The following is a 21,690-nucleotide window of genomic DNA, read 5'->3' as shown; positions in this document are numbered from 1 at the left end:
AGTGTGATCTAACTATAAGAATAATGTGAAGTCATTTCCTTGAAAACAAGGAAAAATATTTTAAAATTAAAACCTATGGAAAAAAGCAGTGAATAACAGATAAAAGAAGAAACACAGTATCTAGTAAATTAAAAATGCAAAAAAAATTCTCAGGAATCAAAAGAAAAGAGTAACCAATAATTAAACAAAAAATATTGAGATGCATGGAGGGTTAATCTGGAATATTCTCTCACGAATTAGAGAAATTAATGAAAAAAGAGTGATTGTAAACCAATAATTAAACAAACAACATTGAGATGCATGGGGAGGATTGATCTAGAATATTCCATCACTGAATTAGAGAAATTAATGGAAAATAAAGTGATTGAGAATGAAAACAATAACAACTTTTCTTTTTTTTTTTTTTTGAGATGGGAGTTTCACTCTTGTCACCCAACCTGGAGTGCAGTGGCGCTATCTTGGCTCATTGCAGTCTCTGCCTCCTGGGTTCAAGCAATTCTCTTGCCTCAGCCTTCCATGTAGCTGAGTTTATAGGCACCTGTCACCACACCTATTTTTAGAAAATATTTTCCCTCAATTTAAAGGAAATCACATTTTTAAAATTTCATTTCCAGGCCAACTTAATGAGAAATGTAACATAGCACATCTCCTTTTGGACTTTTCAAACGTTCATGACAAAGAAATATAAAAGATTGAGAGGGAAAATCACCCAAAGATATTGGAATTAGATTGATAAACTATCTATATTATTAGACACTGGGGTATATTAGACGGCCCTCAGCTTGAAAAGTTTCAGCTTAAAATTTTTATTCCAGCAAATAAGTTACACATGTTCATAGTAAATAGGAATTTTGAAATATGCAAAATAGGAAATTAAAAAAATTCTAAAAAATACACTGAAAACCAAAAATGGTAATTAATACTAAGATTTAAAAAAATATATAAAATATGTTCTATAATGCACTGAAAATGAGAAATTTAACTGTAAATGTTTGTGTGATTACCATTAATTGAAAATACTATTTATTAAGCATTTGTTAAGTGCCATTTAGCTGAATATTTTAACTAAAATTATATATTTAATCTGTAAATTATTTGCATGAGGTAAGTCCTCACCCCAACTGTTATCTCTGTATTCTCACTGATGATTTAAAAATGCTAATAAAGTAACTTGTTCTTGAGCAGAATAACTTACTTGGTTAGTGTGTATGTGTTTCGGGTGTGGGGGTGCATTTCCATGAAAAAGCATATAAATATTGTTAAAAAATTAAAACAATAAAATTTTAATCCCAGATTAAATTAAATTAACAAATACTGAAAAGGAATTGGGTATGTAAACATTCTCTATTCCTCATTTTACAAAATAGAGAGTAATAATTTCCTAGATTACATAAAATATAATAATTCATAGTTATGACAGATGAAACTGTTACAGAATTTCTGAATTATGTATACAACAGCTCTAAGCAAGTGATGAAATTAGAGCTTGTTCTTCACAGGTTCTTAGAATATGACTATAGGGAGAAGAAAATCAGTTATTAAGTTCTAGATGACTTTCGTTGTGATTGTAGCCTTGCTTGTCTAATCATCTGATCACTGGATAAACAGCATTTATACAGTCTGTAATCTCTTTGCTTGCTGTTTATAATAAGACACTTATTATAATACATTATCAATTAATTTCTTGATAACTTGTGCTAAGCAGGTACATATGACATGATCATTTTAGTTATTTGAATTCAGAAGCATTTTTGTTTTTTGTCTATTGTCCCATAGAAACATAGTCCATCTCACCAGAAACTTGTCATCTAGCTGGAGAGACAACACTAATACAATGTATTGTCAATGGACAGGCTATAGGGAAGAATTTAACAGTCATGCTTGAAGAAAACCTTAAGTGATAGCACAGGTAGAAAGGCATACAGAAATTATTTTATGAACCACTTAAGCCAAAACAAAAGTAATGTGGGCCAACCAGATTTAGAAGTAGAGGATACAGCACAGGAAAGAAGAGATACAAAATTAAGAGATTATTCAGATTGACCTAAAAGTTGAACTCCAAATTTTAAACATTTTGTTGTTCAAATATCAATTATTGATTATCTATACCTGTAATAAGCACAATGTTGAAAGTGATTTTTATTTCTGTGTTAAAAATTCAGTTATTCCTTTGGCCAACTAGAAAGACACCAAATTCATAAAGAAATAAAAATGGCATGTGAATGCAGGAAGTCTGCTTATTATAGAGCATTACAAAAATAGGAGAGATAGAATTAGCCAAAGCAAGCAACTTCTGCTTGCTTAATGTCCTCTGGGCCTGTACGTAAGAAGTAGTGAATGTTAAATATTCTAAAATATTTTGGAAGCCTGCCTTACCAGCACTGATTAAAAGAACTGAATACCAAATGTAACCAACAGATTTCCTTTTCATTTATCTGCTACTGAGTATACTAAGTATTTTCTTATCTCCGTCACTCTTAGAAGTTCTCTTGCAACGTGACTGTCTATACATATTCATCACTCTGACAGCAGAATCAAGAATAAAAATTCAGATAAGAAAGCATGATGTGCATTCTTTTATCTTTTAAATATGGACATACATAAAAATAGATATTTAAAGACAGCTTCTTAGAATGAACAATAAAAATAACTATAGTGTATCCTCATTTTACCCTGATAAGAGTAGAACAACGGCACATACTAATCATTTGGACTGTGGCTATTCATAATTCCTCTTCTCCTAAAAGTCAGTCATGAAGGGCCCATCTATAAGAAATCTTAGATTTACTGCCCCAGAGATTATACTTCTACAGATTATTCATAGCATACTACCACTCAGGCAGCAGGAAGAATGATCTAAACACTCAGGTTGAAGACTTTGGAAATGATAGCAATTCTTGAGCTGAATGTCTGGGTGAGGCTTCATTGTACCATACTCAGACAAATACCTCAAAGACAAGAGATAATTTAATATTTGAAAAATTATTTCACCACTACTGTATTTTTACACCTTCTGTTCTCTGAATAACAGCTTAAAGAAGAGGATTTTGCCCCCTTTGCACTGTTGTCTCATTTGTCAGAGACCAGTAAGATTCTTTTAGTAATTTAACTATATGATGCCAACTAATAATACTCCTAAAAGAGGCAAGAAATTTCCTCTGCAAAACATTATTTTGTTTAATTTGGGATGTTTTTATTGCAATTTGTCTTTCTGTTTTGGTTAATAATTATTTTGGGAACCAAAGAAACAATAGTTCTTATTATTTTGAGGTATATGTCACTAAAAAGAACAAGCTGAATCAGTCAAGGTTTTTTTTAGCCATACACATTAATCTACTTTTCTTTTAAAATTTGATTATTGGTGATAATATAATTGAAAAATAGCTAAGGGTTCTAAGGATAGACATATATATTTTGAGATGGACTCTCACTCTGTTGCCCAGGCTAGAGTACAGTGGCACGATGTCGGCTCACAACAACCTTCGCCTCCTGGGTTCAAGCGATTCTCCTGCCTCATCCTCCTGAGTTGCCAGGACTAGAGGTGCATGTTACCACAGCCAGCTAATTTTTGTATTTTTAGTAGAGACAAGGTTTCACTATGTTGGTCAAGCTGGTCTCGAACCTCTGACCTTGTGATCCACCCGCCTTTGCCTCTCAAAGTGCTGAGATTGCAGGCGTTAGCCACCACGTCCAGGGGTATTTTTAAGGAAACAAAGTAGGTAAACATAAATGCAAATCAGTTATTTTTTATTTAACTTTCAATTTTATTTTACTATATTCAATTAGAAACATGCATTGAAAGTATATTCATAAAGCATTCACATCTAATTTTGCCTCCTTCAAAAACTAGAGGAGAAACAGCTGAGACGTACAAGTTTGAAAAGATTCCAAATTCTTCTACGCAGCTGTTGACTTTTCTGAAAGTTCTAGTGAGAGTATAAGAATGAAAACATGACTGAAATAATGAACTACAATACTTCCTTCTTGATTTATTCCCTAGATTAAGGTGCAGCTGAATTTCCCAGCCAAAAAAAGAAAAATAGCTTAGTTCTATGAACTGGATTTTTACTTGTAATATGAATGCCAATTCATGCCAATAAGATGTTTTTTAAAAAAATATTTCTTCTCCTTAAGTTTTCCTAAAAGCCAGGGCCTTGAAGATTGACATTTACTTTTCAGATTTTAATATTTCTGCACTTTCTTCCTTCCTTTTAGCAAGCACTCAGGCAGAAAAACATTGGTTACATGAGTCTCTTCAAAGAGAAAAGAACCACAAATAAGTGATCTGGCATATCCAAATGCTTTTGTTGTTAAATGCAATATTTTCCCCTTATAATATACAAAGTAAACAACAACAACAACAACAAACCGGGATTTCTAATATTAAAATCTCAGGTAATACCTTAATTCAATTTAATATTAGGTGCTTTTATATGACTCCAACAAGCAATTACATATTGAGAAAAAAAAAGCCATACACATATATTTTAAAAAGAACTCTTTCAGTGTCTTACTATAACCCAAATTCAGATTTTAGATTTTATGTTTTTCCAAATATTGGTTACTTCATATTTTCCCACGATCTTGCTCCTGTGGCTGTTGGGTTTGGACAAATGTTTCTACATGAGTTACATTCTGTATATCAATTGCTGCATGACAGTTGCTACATAATATGTTGCCAAGAAAGTCTTTGATGGATGGCAAATAAATTAAGCAAAACCAACATTGTTATTCTGCTTCAAACAATTGACCCTGTACTTGAATAAGCCAGCAAATAGTGGACATCTCTATACAAGTGGGTTTTCAATAAAAGGAAAGAACAATCACAAAGTAACTGCAACATAAAAAATGATAGTTATAACTTGAATCCAAAAACCAACAATCTACTTATGATTCTCTTTTGAGATACAGTTCTTAGTTTGTAAACTGTTGACATGAAATTTTAAACACATACTTGAATATTAAATAAAATATATCATACCTTATTTGCAGGTCTTTGGAATGGTATTTCAAAACATGACAACGCAAATTCCTGTAAATAAAAAGAACTTATTCAGTCAAAGACATTTTCTAATTTGAATTGAAACAACAATTATGCAGTTATTTAAAAGAAAACTATTTGTTAACTACTAACTATTTATTTGTGACTTCTGGTGTTTATATATTTTATAGCTTGTTTTATTTGTTCTTACAGCCAGAAACAAATGTTATATATGTGTGTACCATTAGAAATGTGTTAATTCTAGTTAAATTTTGCGTTCACAAAATGTTTTATCTTTAAGTGCTTTTAGATTCAGATATTAGATCATTTTGGAAACCAGTTCTTCAAATTTCACAAGCAGTATGGAAATAATGCATAAGGCATATTGTGTTTAGATTTGATATACTAGTTATTTTACCTCAAACTGAGAAATAAATATAGCTGAATATATTTGATGATTACACCTGGGTAATAAAATAGCTTATGAAAAAAAATCCTTCTTTCTGTATAATATAGTTTGGATATCCCCTCTAAATCTCATGTTGAGATGTAATCTCCAGCATTAGAGGTGGGACCTGATGGGAAGTATTTGAATCATGAGGGCAAATCCCTCATGGCTTGGTGCTGGTGAGAGTGAGTTCTCACAGTGTCTGTTTGTTTGAAAGTGTGTGACACCACTCACTCCCACTCTTTATTGCTCCCACTTTTGCAATGTGAGATGCCTGCCCCTTCTTCACCTTCTACCCTGATTGGAAGCTTCCTGAGGCCTTCCCAGAAGCAGAAGCGGCACAATGCTTCCTATACAGACTGCAGAACCACGAGCCAATTAAACCATCTTTTCTTAAAAAGTAGCCAGTCTCAGGTATTTCTTTATAGCAATTCAAGAAAAACCTAACACATTTTACATATATTTAATATGCTCATTTATTTAAAAATGGAAGAATGATATATTTCACACTGCAATATTTTGAAGAATATCAAAGTTTTGGATAAAATAATACAATAATAAATTAGGGTTATTTTCATATCTTGAAAAAACTATAATTTATTTTGTGGGCTTTGAGAAAAGATATTTAAGTTAATACTTAAGAGAAGATAATTAAGGAGTATTCCAGGATGATAATCACACTATGTTTTATTTATATTTCCCAGATTTTTCAGCAACTCTCACTTCTCTCAATAAATAAGATAAAGATATAATCCATTGTATCATTTTTCTAGCCAATAAATACCTAGTTAAGTACTTATTGGAATACTGAATTTTCTATCCAATAAATACCTAGTTCAGTATTGTCCTAAGCAGTATTTATTTACTGCCTAGAACAAGGCAGACCCCTATGAAAGCACTTTCCTTTTGAAAATGTAGTCCCAAGGAAAACAGTACAAGAAATATTTTGAATCCTGAATATACAGATAACATATAGAATGAAAGATTATAGTTCTAACCATGGTTTCAGTATAACATATCCATTTAAAAAATACAAAACTGGTAAATTAAAAGAGTAGATGTATATTTCTTAATGCAACGTGTTTTACTATAAAAGCGAAATCATATATAGTACAATAAGAGACAAAGGTATAAGATCATAGAAGAAGGAAACTTGGAAAACATTAAGACTGAACTCTACATTTTTCTGCAAGACAGTCTTGCTTAAGATCATGCAGCACATTCATAACAAGATTGGAATTAGAAGCTCTCATAAAAGTAACGATTGCCATTTAAAAAAGTTATTATTACACCAAAAGAAATTCAGCTGTATGAAGTTCCTATAAATAATTCGCTAGAGTATTTATTTGTGGAAATTAAATGAATATAAAGTGGATCTAAGTTATATCCTAATACATTAAGATGATGCAAATAACTGATGCTGAAATAGTTTATCCTTAAGGTATTTTTTAATTTGTTAATTTTTATCTTAATATTTCAAATATTGTTATTTATCACAAGGATATGAAAGTAAATATCTACTTAAATGGTGCTTTCTTTTTCAGCTGTTTCTAAGTATGAGAAAATAAATTTATAAAGTTTATAAACTATCCCAGCAATGATTTTATTTTTACTTCATGATAGAGATTAAAGATGATTTCTCTTTCTTTCTTTCTCCCTCTCTCTCTCTCTCCTCTCTCTCTCTCTCTCTCTCTCTCTCCCCTTTTCCCTTTTCCCTTTTCCCTTTCCTCTTCTTTTTTTTCTAGATAGAGTCTCACTCTGTGGCCCAGGCTCAAGTGCAGTGGCCCAGTCTCAGCTCACTGTAACCTCTGCCTCCTGGGTTCAAGCAATTCTCCTGCCTCAGCCTCCCAAGTAGCTAGGACTACAGATGCCTGCCACTACGCCCGGCTAATATTTTGTATTTTAAGTAGAGAGAAGGGGTTTCACCATATTAGCTAGGGTGGTCTCAGTCTTCTGACCTCGTGATCTGCCCGCCTCGGCCTCCCAAAGTGCTGGGGTTATAAACATGAGCCACCGCGCCCGGCGGAAGATGTTCTATTTATAGTTGTATTACTCTTATAACTTTCTAACAAAGGAATAACGTATTTTTCAAATATGTATTTCAGTAGAAACTAGGTAATTTTTAGAGTTGCTTAAAATTTGCTGTGCATTCCCATAATAAAATGCTTTTTTTAAAAAAAAAAAAAGACATTTAATCAAAGCCTCCCTAAAATGTTTCTCAATTGTAACAATTAGTATTCTTTATCTGCCTATGCAATTAATTGTAAGAAAAAAAATTAAAACATATACACCCACAAAAGATTTACTGTGTTGTTGTCACTAATTGTTTAAATTTTTTACTTACTATTTAAGGCATGTTCAAACTTATTGATCACTGTATACCAGGTGTATCTGGCATCTTTCTAGGCACCTGGAATATATCAGTGAACACATTTTTAAAAGTTTTTTACTTTGGACTTACTTGGCAGCAATACCCAGGAAATAAACAATGTGCAACACAAATAAAACAAGTAACTTACATACAACATTCTAATGTGACAATTTTAAGGGGAAAAATTGTCAGTGTAAAAAAAGAAGGTTGTGAGTAGGGTGGCTGAAACTTATAATATTTAATAAATAGGGCAGATTGAAGGAGATGTGAGCAAAGTCTTAAATAATCCTTGTTGATTTTATCTAAAGTTTAGGATAAGTTTACCAGTATTTAGTTAAGGTGGTAACTAAATAAGTGATAAAAGTTAAACTTGTTTGCATTTCAAAAGGAAGACATTAATTTTACTCCATTACTTTTACAAATAAAAATTGCATTCTACAGATTTCTTCAGGAATGCCTTTGACATTAAAAAGCATTACTATGATTTGGTTTTTTAACACAAACATCACCAAGATATGTTCCAATTTGCTTAAACAAAAACTGTACATATGACGATGGATAAATGGCAACAATACATTGTTCTAGATATGAATTTCACCACTCAATAGGAGCATAGCGTGGAAATTAACCTTCAGTGACCCAGTTTATGTCTCAGTCTCAATGTAGTAAAGTTGTCACAAAATATTTTACTTTCAGAATAAGCAAGCCAAGTTACCAAAACTCTCTGCCCTTTATCTTGTAATTAGAGTATTATGATAGTATTGGTCACCAGGTAATGTTCAGATTGCTTTAGAAATTAATTATTAAAAGATGCGGCACTAGATTTACACATTTAGGGTATCATTTGTGCTCTAGACCTTGTGATAACAATAACCAAGTGAATATTAAAATAGAACAAAGCGGCCAGGTGTGGTGGCTCGTGGTTGTAATCCCAGCATTTTGGAAGGCCAAGGCAGGTGGATCGCTCGAGCTCGGAAGTTAAAGACCTGCCTGGGGCCGGGCGCGGTGGCTCAAGCCTGTAATCCCAGCACTTTGGGAGGCCGAGACGGGCAGATCATGAGGTCAGGAGATCGAGACCATCCTGGCTAACACGGTGAAACCCCGTCTCTACTAAAAATACAAAAAACTAGCCGGGCGAGGTGGCGGGCGCCTGTAGTCCCAGCTACTCCGGAGGCTGAGGCAGGAGAATGGCGTAAACCCGGGAGGCGGAGCTTGCAGTGAGCTGAAATCCGGTCACTGCACTCCAGCCTGGGCGACAGAGCAAGACTCCGTCTCAAAAAAAAAAAAAAAAAAAAAAAGACCTGCCTGGGCAACACAGTGAGACCCCCCATCTCTACAAAAAATTAGCCTGGTGTGGTGGTGTCTGTCTGCCAGCTACTCAAGAGCCTGAGGTAGAAGGATCGCTTGAGCCTGGGAAGTGGAAGTTGCAGTGAGCTGAATGACAGAGTGAGACACTATCTCAAAAACATATAAATGAATAAAATAAAATAGGACAAAGCTAGAGCATTAAGGTTACGGTTTTCTAGAACTGCTTAATTGGTACAATTTTAATGCAGAACTTCATCAACCAGTGTCAAATCTCTATGAAATATATGTAATCTTGCTTTTGAATGTAGATTTTGATGTTTATAAGGCACAGAGAATTTTATCATCTGGTGGCAATATACATGCTAATAATGTGATTTATTCATGAATTTGCCTTATATTTTAGCAATTGACATACACACATATATTTATTTCATGACCACATTATTTTAGAGATTTACTCCTACCTTAAATAAATGTCATTTTTTTTCTAACATGTAGTCAATGTAATTTACCTGGCACCTACATAGACAGTCTTAGGTAGTCCTTATATGACTCATATTATAATCCATTACTTCTATAGAAAAACTTAACTGAAAATGACTTGATAATGCTTGTGAATATATAGTTAAGATCCCTATTCCCTCTTTTAATAAATCGATTTGAGCAACTAAAAGTAAAATATTTGTAGTCATTTATTTCAAAAGTTCTAGGAATAAATCATACAAAAAGTATTTGGAAGATAACCTAATTAATATGGAATGGATTAATTTCTTCTCATCAGAAAATCTTAATTTTATAACTGTGCATCTGAAGATCTTCTATATAAATATTTACTAAGAAAATTTACCAAATATTCATATTAATAAATTCTAGTTCAAATGATTTTTTTTTTTTGCAATATTACAGGATCCATTCTTCCAAAAGCTCAGGAAATCACAGCTTCAAGTTCACCTGCATTTTAATGTAACTAAAACAAGCAAACAAACAAATGACTGTCTCATTTATATTCAAAGAATGAATCTTATTTTATATCTTGATATTGAGTTGTTGGGCTTAATCAATAAATTCTATACCTACTTTCATATATTATCATGTCAGGTAAAAACAAATGTGGATGCACATGTCATTATCCTATTTGAAAGAGCTGATACGCCATTGATATTGTTTGGCCTTTTGTCCACACCCAAATCTCATGATGAGTCATAATCCTCAATGTTGGGGGAGGAGCCTGGTGGGAGATGATTGGATTACGGGGTCAGATTTCTCCCTTCTTATTCTAATGATTGATAATATTTTCTCAGGATATCTGGTTGTTGGAAAGTGTGTAGCACTTCCCCCTTTGATCCCTCTCTCTCCTGTAACCATGTTAAGAGATGCTTTCTTCCCCTTGCCCTTCTGCCATGACTGTAAGTTTCCTGAGGCTTTCTCAGCTATGCTTTCTGTACAGCCTGTGGAACTGAGTCAATTAAACCTCTTCTCTTTATAAATTACCTAGTCTCTGGTAGTTCTTTATAGCAGGGTGCAAATGGGCTAATACAACAAACCAGGAGATATGTCATTTCTGGGCGAAGTATCAGTACCCTTACTGAGGATGTGTATGCCCCCCTCCCCCAAATGGCCGTAATCTGCTCTAGATAAATAAATTCATGGAATGTCTGTGCCTTGGCTATATTTTCTCATTAGCTATTTATTTTAATCATCTGAGAGGGAGAGAAAGAGCATGGACTTCAAAGACAGCATAGATACGCAGTTTTGCGCTGCAATTTTAGCAGTCACTGTACTTGGGCAAGCTGCTTCATCTCCTCGAGTTACAGGTTCTTCTTTCCCAATTAGGGGGATTATCATCACTATGTATATAATATAGAACCTAGTCTCTTTAACAAGTAATGGCTTTTATCCCTGACTTTTCAAATTCGACTTTGTTCTTTAGGTGGCCAAATATATATGATCATTTTCATTGCCCTTCCCTTACTCAAATGCCGAAAAGAATGACCTTCATAAAGATGACAGTTGGAGGTATGAATGAGGAAACAGACTAGGTATGAAAGAAAAGAAGGGATACCAAGCCAATAAAATGAACATTACAGTGTTCATTTGGATGGGAAGTGACTACATAACTAAACAATTGAATATATGGCTTTTTTGAAAATAAACTTCAAATTTTATTATATTCAATGTGTTTAAAATAGTCTTAGCAAAGCATTATTCATTACCTTTAAAGTAAGTTGAAGCTATTATTTTAATTCACAGGTTAAGAAAATATATCAAATTCATTTTGAAGACCATTCAGACTTCCAAAGTATAATAGCTAAGAATATGATGATCACTTTGCTCCCTATTAGAATGTTTCTCTGTATAGGTCACATATAATATTGTAACTACAGAAAACAAAATGAAATCTGAAAAATAAAAATAGAAACAAGAAACTAAACCTATTTCGTGTCGTTATTTTTTTTTTTTTTTGGAAAAGTATTTTATGAAGCATTAGAGAGCACTAAGTATAATTAAACTGTAATCCAGTATTAGAAACAATTTAATAATTGATTCACAAATAAAAGTTACTGTAGGTATGAGCATGAAATTTCCTGACACCTGATTTAATGCATTGTGCTAATTTTCTAAAACGACTCAGAGGAACTAAGTCATTTTTCCACAAACACACTGTTCTGTACATCTTCATTTTATGGCAGTGTTTCAACAGTTATTTAAACGGTAGAGTTCATTTGTCAAGGGAATATGAAGAGCATAGTTCCCTCCCACAACAATAAAACTACAGGCTGCCAAGCCAAGATGTATAATTGGTAATGCTGAACCATTTATCCTGAGTGCACTCTAGACAATGACACATTATTACTATTATGGCACAAATAACTGCCTTTTCGAAGCAAATGTTTTCACTGGCTTTAGTTACTATGTTGTCCTATTCGTTTTAACATGATACTTATGCCCTCAGTTTTATTCTATGTATGTCAATGAAACAATATCATGCTCTGAAATTAAACGAAGATAAAAGCAAAACTAAAAATCATTGGTTGTTTTTTGGTTTTCCCTCTCTCTTCTTTTAACTTAACCTTTGTAAAATCACTATATATTCTGCTGTGGAAGTACAATTACTGTCATTTTCTTCTTCTTATATTATATTATTATTATTATTATTATTATTATTGAGACCGAGTCTCGCTCTGTCGCCCAGGCTGGAGTGCAGTGGCGCAATCTCGGCTCACTGCAAGCTCCGCCTCCCGGGTTCACGCCATTCTCCTGCCTCAGCCTCCAGAGTAGCTGGGATTACAGGTGCCCGCCACCTCGCCCGGCTAGTTTTTTGTATTTTTTTAATACAGACGGGGTTTCGCCGTGTTAGCCAGGATAGTCTCGATTTCCTGACCTTGTGATCCGCCCGCCTCAGCCTCCCAAAGTGCTGAGATTACAGGCATGAGCCACCACGCCCGGCCTATTGTATTTTAACTTTACATCTTAAGCCTAAATTTTAGCCTATTTATGCAAGGTTGTACTTTAAACAATACCTCCAATAGATTTTCATACTCCATCTAACTATACAAAGAGAGGAGACTACCTAATTACAATTTATGTACTTGATTGTGGTAGCTTACATGCCTATCCTAAATATTTTCCCTCCTAGGTCAACCTGGTTTGGGTTCAATTATATGATGATTAAAAAAAATCTCAGATTGAAACAAAATCTACATAAGATGACAAAATACTTTCATAACTATTTCAGTTATAGCTTCCACTAAGTTGCATTTACAATTATATATTTACATAACAGCATAATGGATAGAAATGTAAAGAGAGAGAGCCTTTGTCTTTCTGTGCCATCAGAGGGAACCATGATATTTAGGTGCCTTAAGGAAAGACTAGAAATAAACTACCAATCAGGCAAATGAACAAACAAAAACAGAATATTTTTTTTTCCCTAGCTGCCCCACACTTTATCACATCACTTCAGTATGCTGCACTTCCTTAACTCTATCAATTTCCATGTGCTATCTGAGGTATCACAGCTTACTCTCAGGAGGGCAAGAGGTAAAGTGTGGAGAAAAGGCGAGAAGGTGGGTATAAAGAAAAAAAGGACAAAGATAAAATACAAGAGAAATAAAAATTATATTTTAAAAGTAGCTTTTGTTCCTTGAGCATCTGCTATGTATCAGGCATTTTCTATTACCTATTTTGGCTCTGGCCACACAACTACACTATGAAGCAGAAATGACTATACCTCTTTCAAACTCATATAAGAAAACCAGTGTTCAGAGAAGTTGCCTGAGGCCCCACACCTAATAAATAAATGACAGAGCAAGGATTTGGCCTCAAAGCCCAGATTCTTTCCTCAGTTGCACAGTGCCACATTATAAAGATGTTGATACACTGAAATAGAAGGATAATATCAAAAGTGTTTCTTTTTTTTTCCTCTCCAACAGGGATTAAAAATAATAATTATGTCAGAACTTGGACACAGGCTTTAATCCTTTAAATTCATTTAATCATTATTTTATCATCATAAGCACATACAAGCAACATTGTATTTATTTCAGTGAAATGTACAAAATCCTGGCATAGCCAATGAATTTACTTGATAAATGATGAGATAAATTCAGCTAATGGAGTTTCCAAGCATGCCATCAAAGAAATAGAATCATGCATTTATGAATTTTTCCACATTTTTCTTCATTTCTAATGCAACAAGTTAATTATTTGATCTCTTTATCACTTTAAAAGTGTTGTAATAGTTCAGATGATGTGAGATTATTTGCAAACAAGATAAGAAATGCCAGCTCCTAGGACAGTTACAGGAAGCCTGAGAAGGCAAGGCTTTTGAAGGAAACTAGGTCGTGAAAGATAATATTGCTATAATCCTTAGAAAGCTGGAAAGAGGTGTCTTTTCCAATGTTAATATGAGAATCAATAGTTCCCTATGGACAGGAACAGGGGTGGAGATGTCTGAGTCATGAAGAACTCTTCTTTCAAAACAGAACACTTGCATGCCTGTCATGAATACAAAAATTTCTCCCTCTTAACATTTCCTTTTCAATATGATAAGCCACTTTTAATGCAGCAGATTAACGGATTTACTTTCTAAATATGCTCAGATTTAGTTTCTAAATATACTCAGATTAAGCTAAATTGGTTAATCTCATTTGGCCTCACATCTGGTAACAATGCACAATTCAAAGGTTTACAGAGAGGGAACTCTGTAGGAAAGACAAAGGAGGAAAAGGCAAAATCTTTCTCTCATCCTAAGGTCAGAGTGAGCTTGAAGCCTTCAGGCATTAAACTGCCAAAGAACTGCATCTGATGGCCGGGCGCGGTGGCTCAAGCCTGTAATCTCAGCACTTTGGGAGGCCGAGACAGGCGGATCACGAGGTCAGGAGATCGAGACCATCCTGGCTAACACGGTGAAACCCTGTCTCTACTAAAAAAATACAAAAAACTAGCCGGGCGAGGTGGCAGGCGCCTGTAGTCCCAGCTACTCGGGAGGCTGAGGCAGGAGAATGGCGGGAACCTGGGAGGCGGAGCTTGCAGTGAGCTGAGATCCCGCCACTGCACTCCAGCCCGGGCGACAGAGCGAGACTCCGTCTCAAAAAAAAAAAAAAAAAAAAAAAAAACTGCATCTGATATTCCCTAAGCAATAAGGGAGAGAAATCAAAAGGGGCTGGTTCAGAAATGTCCCAGGCAGAAAATAATCCAACATCCAATTTGTAAAGTAATCCTTCCAGAATATTATCCACATCATTGAAAGTCTGCACAAGAATCATCATCAGTGGAGGACCTAGATGACTATTCTCTCTGAATATTCTGTTTCGAATACAATTGTTTTTAAAATACGACTCAGAAATCTATTAGATTTTTTAAAATTTTCTTTCTACTTTAATTTAAATTGCAACAATTTAAATAAATTTTAAATCCCGGTCTGTTAGTAATTTTACCAAGCTCACATGAAAATAAAACATAAATTCCAAAATAAATGCATGCATTTGTACATACAATTTGATGATTTTAAATTTCTTTTTTTTTCTCTATGTTTATTTTCATAATTTAGACTCCAGGATTTATGTGAGGATTGTGTGAAATAACGTAGGTAGAACAATTAGCTCAGTGCTAGGCTCTTAACTAATTTTCAGGGGTAGTATACCTCCAACATCTCCGTGTCAGTTTGTTTGAGAAATAACCTGGAGGAGAGAGAGTGCAAAACATTTTACAAATTCAAAAGGTAAGGGGTGTTCATGTATAAAGGTACATCCTAGTATATAATGTGAGACAGCAAGTACATGAGAATCCATGACTGTATGTTGAATATTATGTTATCAGATATGCTAAGAAATGTTTAAAATCCCACCATCAGTCCCTCCCTAGGAATTTCTGTTTTCTCATAAGATTATTAGGTCTTAACATGATGCAGGCATCATGTTAACATGCAGAGATCATGTTACCCTAATAACTATTGTCTCCTCAGAACCTGGCACATTGTCTGGAAAACAGAAAGTATTCAGTAAAAGTGAGTTTAATTGCAATATATCCGTCACAAACCTAATGGATCCACATTCTCTGCTTTTTGTATGTGCACCATCACTCTACATTTTCTTTTCATGGCAGAAGTCACAGAGAAAAGGAAAGAGATGATTCCTTTCCATGAATGTATGTTGGTAGGTCATTGATGACTCAGCTATAATTCAAATGTATATTTTTATCTGAGGAAAACAGGTAGTAATTACTAAACAAGAAAGCAAAATTAATGATACTAATAAACATATGACACACTAAATATATTCCAGGTATGCTTCTAACAGACTAACTGAAAAATATCTGATTTTCACTCAGTATAATTATGCATGTATTTCTTCTTTTTTATATTCTCCAAAATGTATTGAGAAGAAACTGAATCAGAAAACAATCCTTCCTCTGGATACACTATAAATCCCCCCTCCAAGCCCTACAGCATTTTTACCGTTGACAGTTATTGCTTCCACAATGCCATGTCATGTGATGAAGATGTCACATACTGAGCTTAGTATTTATCCAGTCTTTACCTGTGTTTTCACTGTATGCTCTCTTGGTCTCTGCCCTTTGATTCACATGAACCCTCATTATTGTTATGGTTGTTGCTATTATTATTGTTAAGACTCCCTGGAAACACTCATTTCTATAAATACAGTGTTCTCCAAACAAATATGAAATTTATCCTCTTTGCTCCCCCAATTGTCCCTTCAATTAATTCATGTCTGTAAGCACAATAATAAACCAATGAGGTATATGTGTGATATTGCAATATTATGATCTAGGGATAATCACTTTCTGTACTGCAACTCTTTTAAATTCCTAATGATATGATGGAAAATAATTTTAAGAAGTTTGTATAGATACATCATACTCTATGAAAGCTGAGCTTTCTCAATGAAAGACTTGACAACCCTAAGGTAGGCCTAAGAAGTCGAGAACCCCTTCAGAACCCCTCTTTCTGAAGAAGTATGCTGTTACATTGCTGGGATATTCAGACAGAATATTCTGCTGGGAGAAACCCAATCCAGAACTTTTCAGAAACACACAGGCTACAGAGACATTGCTACGGGATCTTCAGGGTGTCAGTTCACCAGCTGGAAACTTCTCTGGCCAGTGATGCCGTTGCCTGAGTTTTGCTCTGGCCCACTGGGCTGGTTCCGACAACTCAGCCTGCCTGGCTGTGCTCAACTGTGCTACATGCTTAGATCTCATGCCTGCCAAAGGTGAGCTCGACCCAGAGTGGCAAGGGGTGTGTGAGTAGGCATGGGGTTCAGTCACTGTGCATAGCCGGGCACACTGGCTGCAGCATGGCAGGCAACTCCAGGTGCTGGCACAGTTATCTGAGAGACTGTGGCTGGAAAAGGCGTACTATAACCAGCTTCTACAGGTGATACTGGGGTTCACAGCATGGTGCCAGAAACTTGGAGATACTAGGAACTGCAGAGCCCTAAATAGGCTGTCACAGCCCTGGCCTGGGGAGCTCATAGGTCTGGGACCCCACAAGTTCACGGCTCTTACCTCCTCTCTTCCCTCCTTTTTGTCACCTGCAACATGGCAGGCAATAGGCATGTATTGCCCATATCGTGTTACAGTTACAGCTCTTTGGGCCCTACCATTTGCCAGGTCCAGAGTTCTAGTCCTACATCCAGGAAGAAAGAGATATGCAGACAATGGAGCTTTATTGACCAATAGTACAGCCCGGAGGAGACCCAGAGTAAGCAACTCATTTCTGTAGCCAGGGTGTCCTGGTGAGTGTTCAGCTCTCAGCAGAGAGGGTAGCTCCTCTCTGTTAGGCAGGTCATCTCCGTGAATGCTCAGCTCTCAGCAGAGAGGGTAGCTCCTCTCTGTTAGGCAGGTCATCTCAGTGAATGCTCAGCTCTCAGCAGAGAGGGTAGCTCCTCTCTGTTAGGCAGGTCATCTCAGTGAATGCTCAGCTCTCAGCAGAGAGGGTAGCTCCTCTCTGTTAAGCAGGTCATCCCGATGAATGTTCAGCCCTCAGCAAAGAGGGTAGCTCCTCGTTGCAGCTGGTCATCCTGTCATCTCTTCAGCTCTCAGCAGAAAAGGTAACTCCTCTTTGCTAGGCAGGTCGTCCCGACAAGTGTCCAGCTTTCAGCAGAGAGGGTAGTTTCTCTCTACAGCTGATTGTCCCATCATCTCCTTGAGTCTGGCTGAGTCCAGGGCTTTTATGGACTTCCAAAAGGAGAAAGTGTGTGCTGACTGGTCTATTTGCTGCCATGGGTGGGTCCAGAAAAGGCACCACAAGTTCCCACTCCAGTCTTCGGGACACACAGCCCAGTCCCCAGGCTTCAGACCTTCCCTGGCTTGAAGGTGGGGCTTCACCGAGACCCCGCCTTCCTCTGAGGAGCCTGACAACCTCCTGCCTCTGTTCATGGCTCCCAGGTTATTAATGCGAAGGGGCGACTGCAGGCCAGTGCAGAGGTGTCCTCAGCCCCCATCTCAGCCTCCCTCCCACGCTTGTTTGCACCCAAAATCTGGAGGAGGACAAGGCAGCATGGGGCTAGTGTATCAGCACTGCCTCAAGCATGTGCAACCCTGGACAGGTTGTGACAACACCTGGGACTGGCCTCATCTTTGCTCCCTGATTGGAGGAGGCCCAACTGTGGGGAGAAGCCAGACAGTGTGAGCAGTCACTTCTGAGCCTGCGGTGACAGGGAGGCCTTCCTGGACCCTGAGCATGCAAAGATTTCCTGGTCCGTAACTGCAGCTTGTGCAGCTGCAACTGTGTCTGGGAGGGTGAGTCTCCTGCCTGCTCCCAGCTCCCAGAGCACAGGGGTGTCTGGGTCACAGTAGCAGCTTGGGCAGCTGCAGTTGCTCCTGGGGAGCTACCACTGGCTCTGTGGAGCACAGCACCACCTCAGACCTGCTCACTTGGGGGCCCTTCTCTGCTCCAGCCTCCATGCTGGAAAAAACTGCTCTCCGATGATCGTGTGACTCAGTCAGGCCCCTCTTGACGGCTCCCAGGGAGGTTGTCTCCACGGGGCTGTCAGGGGCAGGTTCTGGGTCTGTCCTTCTCTTCTGCCCATTTTCCTGGTGGTGCCTTCAGCTGGGTGCTTTCAGGCTCCCGAAACACAGTGAGGAGCAAGGTTGAGGCCATGGCAAAGGCCCCGGGCCTGGGAGCAGGTCCTGCCTGGCTGTGCGAGGGTGGGGGCGGCACAATTAGCTGCTTCAGAGATGTGGGATACAGGGGTCCCATTACCACCACTGCTGCTCCCACAGTCGCTCCTGCTGCCATCACTGGCGCCTCCACAGCTGGCTGGGTGGCAGCAGCTGCTCCAGATAACCTGTGGCTGACATCAATACCACCAATACCTTCTTCTGTCATCAAAGTACGATCTCCCCTGAACCAAGTGAGGAGAGGTATATATTTCTGAGGAAAACACTCCATTCACCCTTCATTTACTCAAGTTCTGAAGGTAAAGATAAAATGGAATTACAATTATATGTTTTTCCTTATATTTGAGTGTCTATGTTATCTGTTTAATGGACTGTTTTGTTTAAAAAGAGAGATATTTTCTTAGTTTCACCATAGAAAATAACAAATAACATTTTGATTAGATTTAGATAGATGTCACCATTGGAAATCTAGTCCTAACCCTCAGGATTGAGAATGGTATATGATCCACTTCCTATCTGTGCACAATATATTAATCCCCATCAGATCACCTAACTACAATGAAAATTTGCCTGACTATCCCTTCATTTTACCAAAATTATTTTGATAATACCTACTCCAACATTTTCAACTGATTTTTATCCTTTGTATGCAGAACAGGGTATGCAAAACAATAGGTTTTTGTTAAAATTTCGTTCAGTAAATCAGTGAACTATTAACTATTTCTTGAATAAATAAACAAATAAACAAACAAGTAAAAAACCAGTATCAGCAGAGATAGGATCCAATATTATATCTCAATAAAATGGGACTGCATCATGTGGTCAGGGTTCACCAGACTTCACAGTTCAGAGGCAATTGAGCTGGGACATTGGAAAGCATAATTATTACAGGTGTAATAAGAAAAAAGGAAACACAAAGACATGTTGGAGATGAGATTAGTGCTCAGGTATCAGGGAAAGACAGGTTGACAAGAATGGAATGAAAACAGTTCCATAATCTGGAAAGGATGAAGTAAAATGTCCACCCTAGTACCTAATTTTTAAGACTTTGAGTTTCATTCTTAGTTTTTCTGGCAGCCATTTTCTGAGGCTGATCATACAGGTCTTCAGGTACAGTTTCACTGATTAAGCTCAGAATTCATAGGAGTTCATTTCTTACTATGATTACTTTGTGGGGGAAGAGACATCTTTAACAAAGCTAAACCTCCATTAGCCTTGTATCAATTGGTGCAAATTTTTGTCATAATTTTATAAATCCTAAAATCATATTGACTTAAGGAAATTAATTGGTGGATATAAATGAAAAGTTTAGACATGCCTGGATATACAGGTTCAAACAATGATAACAGGCATAAGTCAATAAACTGTTTTTAATAGTCTACATGATATGGGTATAGAAAAGCATAATTCAAATACAATAAATGAATGATAAAAAGAGCACAGTACCTAGAGAAACACACACTCAAATTTACTTTTTAACTTTTTGCCAAATGTTTTCAGATTTTGTTCTGTTAGGCATTGATATGATTTGGCTTTGTGTCCCTACCCAAATCTCATCTCAAACTGTAATCACCAGATGTCAAGGGAAGGACCAGGTGGGAACTGACTGGATCTTGGGGTCGGTTTCTTCCATGCTGGTCTCCTGATAGTGAGAGAGTTCTTACGAGATCTGGTTGGTTGATAAGTGTCTGGCAGTTTCCCCTGCACTATCTATCTCTCTTGCCACCTTGTTACAATGTGCCTTGCTTCCCCTTCACCTTCTGTCATGATTGTAAGTTTCCTGAGGCCTCCCAGCCATGCAGAACTGTGAGTCAATGAAACCTCCTATCTTTATAAATTACCCAGTCTCAAGCAGTATCTTTATAGCAGTGTAAAAACAAACTAATACAAACATCCAGTGGTCTTTACCTGTAACAAACCACATTCATTATTATTATTATTTCTATTGGTGTAGCTATGGAGAAATGACATGGTATATGAATAGTAGGTTTCAATAGCATTAACTTTCCTACATTTTTATTTTAGACTTGTTGATTCTGTTTTGCGTGTCATAATACAGTGAGTACCATTCCATAGTAGCCAAATTTTAAAATTTTCTATTTATATTTAAAAATCAATGCTAATTTCATTAAGTTTAATAAGTATTTACCAGTAATATGAAATTAAAAATGTTATATGACTTTATGAATATATTAGATATAGTTTGGCTCTGTGTTCCTACCCAAATTTCATGTTGAATTGTAACTCCCAGTGTTGGAGGGCCTTCGTGCAAGGTAACTGGATCATGGCATCAGATTTCTTCCTTGCTGTGTTCATTATAATGAATGAGTTCTTACGCCATCTGGTTGTTTAAACGGTGGCAACTTCTCCTGCTCTCTCCTGCTCCACCAGGTGAATATATGACTGCTTCCACTTTTGCCTTCCACCATGATTGTAAGTTTCTTGAGCCCTCACCATCTATGCTACCTGTACAGCCTGCAAAATTGTGAGCCAATTAACGCTCTTTTCTTTATAAATTACTCAGTCTCAGGAAGTTCATTATAACAGTGTGAGAACAGACTAGTACAGAATTTGGTACCAGAGAAGTGGTACATCACTGTAAGGATACCTGAAAATATGAAAGTGACTTTGGAATTGGGTAATGGGCAAGGTTGAAACAGTTTGGAGGGCTCAGAAAAAGACAGAAAGATGAGGAAATGTTTGGAACTTCCAAGAGATTTGCTAAATTATTGTGACCAAAATGCTAAATGGAATACGAACAATGAAGTCCCAGCTGAGGAGGTCTCCAATGGAAGTGAGGAACTTATTGGGAACTGGAGTAAAAGTCTTACTATGCTTTAGAAAAGAGACTGTTGGCATTGTGCCTGTGCTCAAGATGTGGCCTGACTGCTTCTGAAAGCCTGCACTCATCTGCCTAAACAAAGAAATCACCTGAAA

At 36.6% G+C, this 21,690-nt stretch overlaps 1 protein-coding gene across 1 annotated transcript in view; it reads right to left on the bottom strand.

The window, feature by feature from the left end:
- Positions 1-21,690, bottom strand: part of PCDH15 (protocadherin related 15) — a 1,849,154-nt gene that overhangs the window by 1,111,525 nt on the left and 715,939 nt on the right. Inside the window, exon 4 of the mRNA XM_033215155.1 lies at positions 4,982-5,032. The gene's annotated coding sequence lies outside the window, so the exon portion shown is untranslated. The remainder of the gene's footprint in view (positions 1-4,981; positions 5,033-21,690) is intronic.

Source organism: Trachypithecus francoisi, unplaced genomic scaffold (assembly GCF_009764315.1).
Source record: "Trachypithecus francoisi isolate TF-2019V2 unplaced genomic scaffold, Tfra_2.0 Contig00586, whole genome shotgun sequence".
Classification (NCBI taxonomy): domain Eukaryota; kingdom Metazoa; phylum Chordata; class Mammalia; order Primates; family Cercopithecidae; genus Trachypithecus; species Trachypithecus francoisi.
This window is presented reverse-complemented; position numbering and strand designations above follow the sequence as displayed.